Source organism: Hibiscus syriacus, unplaced genomic scaffold (genome assembly GCF_006381635.1).
Source record: "Hibiscus syriacus cultivar Baekdansim isolate YM2019G1 unplaced genomic scaffold, ASM638163v2 tig00113722_pilon, whole genome shotgun sequence".
NCBI lineage: Eukaryota > Viridiplantae > Streptophyta > Magnoliopsida > Malvales > Malvaceae > Hibiscus > Hibiscus syriacus.
Genome location: NW_024063469.1, coordinates 2,042,516 through 2,050,030, shown reverse-complemented (window position 1 = coordinate 2,050,030; position 7,515 = coordinate 2,042,516).

The following is a 7,515-nucleotide window of genomic DNA, read 5'->3' as shown; positions in this document are numbered from 1 at the left end:
ACAAAATAATTAAATCTTAAGTAGGTAGCACTTGATTGAGATCATGCATGCACCTATTGCTTATTATTATGCCTTATAGCATGTTTATGTTTATAAGACTCATAATGCTGCTTTAAATTAGCGATTATACTACTGGGCTTTGTAAGCTCAACATTTGAATGTTTTTGTTCACAAGTTAGTAGCTTGAGCCATTCGAGGAGTACTATCATATCAAGACATCCAACATCTTTTTCAGAGTATTGTACTGTAGCTTTTAGTGGGCATGTGTATTCATAGAACCCTTACTTATGTATTTGGTCTATCAAAATTTAAGTTGTATTATTTGATTTAAACTATGCGTCACGGAGCTTCGATTTATAAAATATATTTTTATAACTGCTTATTTTTGTACTATATGGTATGTTTTAGATGGAAATGAAAAATATTTTTGAAATTTAGTGGTTGTCCCGACAGTCCAATGTAGCACTTTAGGCCCATTTGGAATTAGGAGGTTACATGTAAAGATTGGTTGTGTATTCCAAGGTTACCCTTTCATCTACCATATCTTTCAAGATGCCATGGCACTCCCCTTGCTGACACAAGGGGTAGACCTCATCCTCGTAGTGCAATGATTTAGCATAGTTAGGAGGGCATTCCAAAACATTTGATTCATGGACAATCAATGATAAAGCTACCCGAGTAACCTCCGATAGTGAAGACTCTTTCCAATTGGATATATGGCTGAAACATGGATCAAATTCGGACACACTTACTTTAAACAATCTCTCCCCTACTTTTAGATCAAAGCTTTCTTCTACTCTGGTTTGACAATTTGTAGTAAATTAAATCAAAGCCTTGTCAAATGAACCTGGGATCAAGGTCCTTTCATCAATAGAGATAAATTCACCCCATTTTCATGCTATATTTCGGAAAGTCATTTGGCTCTATACAAAAGTCGGTACCTTTATAAGAAATCCATGCGCAGCGGCTAAGACACTCAATTTCTTCTGACCAAACTTCTTCCTTTTAAAATCATTTTTCCATAGAGCTTATATTTTTCTTTAAAACTTTATCCCTACTCAATTCATCTTAAAAATGATTAAAACTGCTAACCCACTTAGTTTCATGATTTTCGTCCCTTGAATACCATCCGTGTGCATCATTTTTGCAAGGTCTTTAATCTTCATGAAACTCATACACCACCCTATCAAACTATCTTTAATCTTCATGAAACTTGTACACTTAAAAATATTTTTTTATGAATATCTATTTATATGGATGTATATCCATTATTATTAGATCTCTAATATTCATTTGTATTAGAGTTGTATATTACATCTAGTACTTATGGCTATAAATATAGAGATTAGAGAGAGCATTATATAACTCATATTAAGATGATAATACAATTCTTTCTCTCTATTCTTATATCACTTCTTCGTGTTGTTTTTCTTGTTGCTTTTTTCTTTCTTATTTTATACCACATTTTTTTAACACAACAATCATTTTATCAATTAAAAATATAATATGACTGTGGATTACAAGATCCTACACAATGAAAAATCAAAAACACCAAACACTCAGACCATAATGTTAAAACACCTTAAATGAAAACAATCACAATGGTGAAAAAGCCAATTGCCCAACACGAGACATTAGAGAAAAACAACCCAAAAACAATACTAAAGCCACTTGACTACCCATGCAATGATAACCACTTTGGAATAATATAATCAATCAACCTAAAAATCTTATGGCTGCCACTACAGCAAAACTGTTCTGTAGCGGCATTTTTTGATAAAACGCCACAAAAGTATTACATATAGTAGCGTTTTCAATCCAAACGCCACAAATTGAGACTTTAGCAGCGTTTTTGGTGAAAACGCTGCAATAGAGTATAAATATAGCGGCATTTTTATGGAAAACGCCGCCATAGGATGGTATATAGTGGCGTTTTTTCAACAAACGCCGCAATTAATAATAGTTTTTGCGTCATTTTTAGACAAACGCCACAGAAAGGTTAAATATTAGCGGCGTTTATAGTAAAAATGCCGCAATATAGTAGACATTTAGCGGCGTTTTAGCTAAAATGTCGCAATATAGTGTTAATGTAGTGGCGTTTATACCACAAACGCCGTAATAGAGTGGTAAATTAGCGGCGTTTTTTGTATAAACGCCGCAAAAAACATGTGATATAGTGGTGTTTTTTAAAAACGCCGCAAAATGTTAAATATATTGTCCTCCATTTTCTCCCACCCAAACCCTAAAATCATTTCAACTCTTATTCCCTCACAGTTTCTTCTTTGGTACAACAACGACCCTCACATGATTCCAAGCAACGTCGTCTTTTGTCTATCCCGGTGACTAAATCGGCCCTCTCACCGACGAACTATAACACAATTCCACGGTTTGATCCCTCTTATCACTAATGATCCTTTTCACGATTCAATAGATCCCTTTTGCACGTAAGTCTTTCGGATCCAATCCTAATGAAATCTCTTAATCTTTTCTATTTATCAATTTTTAACGATATAATATACTTTATAGTGAGTTTAAAGAAGTCTTGAGATCTCGTGTATGCTCCCGAAGATTAAATCAGCGAGACCTACATAAGTTATTCACATAAACTTTTCATGAATGGTTAGGCCAGACGGTAAGCAACTAAATCTTACGAAATACTTATAAATAATATATATCTTGTTTGTTCAATGCAAATTAATTCACCATTAATGTGTAATAGGTTTGGAGTGGGAGAGAAGTTAGTGAAGATGTTAAATGGCTTTCTCAAGGTCCGAATAGAATAGTTAAAAGATATAATGTCTTCCTCATTAATGGGTTCAGGTTCCACACGAAATCTCGTGAAAGATTAAGGAGGACACAAAATTGTGGAGTCATAGTTACTTCGTCAACTACAAGTTATGCTACTGTAAGGGACAATAATCCGCAGGACGGAGAGGTCGATTATTATGGAAATCTTACGGACATTATTGAGTTAGATTATTATGGAAAACGAAAGGTTGTGTTGTTTCGGTGTGACTGGGTTGTTGTAAACAGATGCATAAAAATAGATAAATTCGGGTTTACAATGGTTAATTTCTCTCGATTAATTCACACAGGTCAACGTTTGATGGATGAACCATATGTATTTTCTTCTCAAGTGAAACCAGTATTTTATTGTCACGATCCAATGGATGACGGTTGGTATGTTGTGCTCCAAAATACTCCCAGAGACTTGATAGACATCGGGGATGGAAGTAGAGATGACATTGAAATAAGATCAGAATGTTTACCTCTACTACCACAAAACTTAGATGAAACTATCACTAATACAACACAATTTCAATGGGTTCGGGAGGATGTTGATGAAGATATTTATGACACCTGACATTACATAAGAATGTCGTACGATTTTATATCTTCATTTATTTATTTATAATGTTATAACTATTAACATGTTGTCATTCAATATATTCATTACTTAATTCATTTTTTTATTACTCATGTTTGTTTATTATAGATAGCATGCCGAGGAGAAAAATAATTGATTTACGGCTTGTTCGAGCTTCTGAAGATCATGAAGAAAGAAATAACGAGGAATCGAATGCACCTGACTCTTCTGAAGTTCCTGAAACTGTTGAAGAAGAAGTAGAAATTCAAGGTAATCTTCGAAACATTATTTACTATTTTGTTCATTTTCAAAACTGTCATTTAATAATTTATTATATATTTGAAAATGCTGGAACGCGCAAGACTCGAGGACGTACAACTTTGAAGGAATTATACCAACTTCCTCCTGGGCATCGTGTCAAAGTTTCAAGAAATGATGTCGATCAACCTATTGGCCCAGAATCACGTCTTCTAACAGGTTACTTAGGCATAGTTGGACGTAATGTGAATCTGTTACCGATCAATTACGAGTCATGGCGCGAAATGCCTAATAGTAACAAAAACCAGGCGTTGGATTTTGTTAAGGTAATAATGTCATTATTATTATATACTCTATAGAAATTCAATACTAATGTATACTTATGGTGCACACTTATTTGCTGTATAGGAGAAATTTTCTTTAGAGGTCTCTAACGATTATGTTAAACAAGCGTTAGGGAAGAGATGGAGGGACCAAAAGAGCTCCTTAAAGAAGAAATACTTCAAGAATGATCTCAACCTTGAAGAGAAGTTGCAAACAGTCCCACCAGGAATGCTCATGTACCAATGGGAAGATGCAGTCAGATTTTGGAGTTAAAAAAAGGACAGGTATGATGTATTTTTCAGAAATAATTGTAACGAATTGTAAATCATCATTAAAAGTGGTTGTTTGACATTGTAGGACCGAGAGCATGTTGGTGTTGCTAGCAGACAACAACAAAAGTTTACGCACACGGCTGGATCAAATAGCTTTGCTTGTATAGCTCATGAGGAGGTATTAAAAATTATTGAAATAGTTTTTTGTATTCCATGTACATACTAACTCATAGTAATTATATTATGGTACATTGTAGGAAAATACATCCGGTTCTAAAGTTGGTCGAATACAACTCTTCGACATGACACATACGAAGAAGGATGGCACTCCTATGACTGCTGACGCTGCAGAAATTATGGTACGTTTATTTGGTAGATGTTTTAAATTTACCTGACTTTATCTATATTTGTACCATGACATTTTTTATTTTAATTAATTATTCACTTTATTATTAGCAAAAATTGAGGGAGAAAAAGGCAGAGCATCATGCTACCGCTTCGAGTCAAGGTATTGTTAATGACATTGAAAACCAAGCTATTAATGACGTTTTGAGTCCTGAAATATTTGGTCGGGTGCGCTGTCAAGGATCATTCGTTACTCCCACCAAATATTTTGGATCCAGCTCATCACAGTACATGTCATCACAGTATCGATCTTCCCACCACGAAGTTAGTCGTTTAAAAGAAAAGTTGGCTGAGATGGATCAACAAATGACTAACTTGAAAGCGGAAAATGAAGCAAGGGAAGCAGAGAGAGCAGCAGCGGAAGCAGCCAGAGCAGTAACGAAAGCAGAGAAAGAAGCAGCGGCAACACAGAGAGAAGCAGCGACAGCACAGAGAGAAGCAGCGACAGCACAGAGAGAAGCAACATATCAGCAGAGATGTGAAGAATTTGAAAAACGACTCAATGATATGATGCTAATGATACAGAAAACGCAACCTCAGCATCCACCATCGTAGTCTCATTTATGTTATGAGCATTCTGTTAATGTTACTGAACCTTGTTTAACTGAACTTATATTACGTTAATGAAAACTTTTATTTATTAGATTGGATTTGATGATGTTTGTTATGGATATAGAGTTTGATGTTATGGTTGTTTTTGTTTGTTAGATAATGGAACAGGTTGAAAAAATAGATTTGGGGGTAATCAAGAATTATTTTTATGTAAAATTTTGTGTTATTTAGCGGGGTTTGTTAAAAAAAATGCCGCAATATACCATACATTTAGCGGTGTTTGTATACTACAAACGCCGCGATATACCGAACTTTAGCGGCGTTTTTATAAAAAAACGCCACTAAAGCTCAACACCTATTGCGGCGTTTTCAATAGAAACACCGCTAATTCTCAACCCTTATTGCATCGTTTTCGATACAAACGTCGCTTAATCTGAAAACCTACTGCGACGTTTATGGGAGAAACGTCGCTAAACATCATCACCTATTGCGGCGTTTGTTGAAAAAACGCCGTAAAATATCAACACCTACTGTGGCGTTTGTGGGGAAAACGCCGCTAAACATAAAAACCTATTGTGGCATTTTTGTGACAAACGCCGCTAAATAACAACACCTATTGCGACACTATTTTCAACGGCGTTTTAAAAAACGCCGCATGTGTTTTTAGCGGCGCTTAAAAACGCCACTATATGTAAAAAAAGCGCCGCAAAATACCTATTTTGTTGTAGTGTGCAAACACCTTCTATAGGCTCTAGCTTGACAAAAATGTCTGAAGAACTTATTCCCCCCTCATAAGACATCAAAGATTGCTTATAAACTCTTCTACAAAGCATGAAACAACCATTGAAGATAAGAAAGCAGGACTGCAATGCCTCAAAACAAAACAATAAACACCATACTCATCTACACACCTCTCTTATGCTACAAAGATGGAAACAGCTCGAATATCACCAAAAAAAGCACCCTCAAACAAATATGAGAGATTGAAAACAATCCTCTAGAGATATAGAGCCTAAATAACAAAGATACTACTAGCGTTCGATACTTGCATCTCAAACCCTTCATAAATAGAAAAGTCTACCTCCTCAACATCAGCTTCAGTAAGCATTTCCAAGCCATGATGACGCTAAGAAGCATCTCGATGATGCATTTTCTGATAGCAAACATATCAACACGACCCAAGACAAACAACTCTCTTTCTTCCAGGCAAACTCCGACTCAGTACTCCAACCTATCCCGAGTATGTAACCAAAACAAAACTCGCTCACTATCTCGCCAACATCGAACCTCTAAATCCTAAAACTTATAAAAACTCCTTAGAGCCACCTCAAAAAATCAAGAACACGTGAACGTCTCAACACCAAACCTCACAACTTAATATTCATCTAACCTTGTAAATAATAACTTCTCGTTCATCGTCTTCAATCTGAAAACCAAGTTTCTTCATAAATGTCCATGCTCGCTCAACTTCCTTAAGGATTATCTTTTTGCGATTATTGAGATCTAAATCAAATAAAGAGACATTTTTCAAATCACAATAAGCATCATGATCCTTATTTTTTTTTTCTTAAGTGCTTTATCCTTTTTTTTTTTGTTCAGGTACTGTTAAAACCTTGTTCTGAATTTCCATCATTGATCTATATTTCTTTTGTAGAATTACCTTGGTTACTATCCGATCGATAGAAGACGAGATGTTCTGATTAGTACCAATCTCCTTTTGTCTCAACCCATATTATTGACATCTTGTAAAGCTTGGATGTTGCATATAATTAAAAATATATCATACGTGACTTGATCAGATGTCGATTCATCCAAAATCATTGCATTATTAATCTCCACCACATCATCACGCCGATAAGCCCCTTCAATGAGTTGGTGCCACATGAGGACAGGTCAGCTATTCCTTACCCATAATTTGTTGCATAGGATAGAGACCAAACATTGGGCCCCACCAATTTTAGCATTAACGCCCGCGTGGTTTACTTCAACATTTCCACTGGCACATGTTAAATGATTATTGCAATCTACATGCAAAAAGATGTTTGCATATCACCTATCCACACACCTATCTACACACTCAACTAACATGCCATCTCCCACTATATTACTATTTAAAGTAGCATTAATATTGGATGGAACAACGTCCAATCTAGAGGGTCCACCTAAACCAACAAAACGCCTAGGCATTCACCATCATTCTCAACTGCAGGTAGTGTATGTTCTCCAGGGGTTAAGACCGAACGATTCATCTCCAGCTGAGGCTCTTTAGACCTGCAGAGACTGGTTGTGTAGTCCAAGGCTACCCTTTTATCAACCACATCTTTCACGATGCCAAAA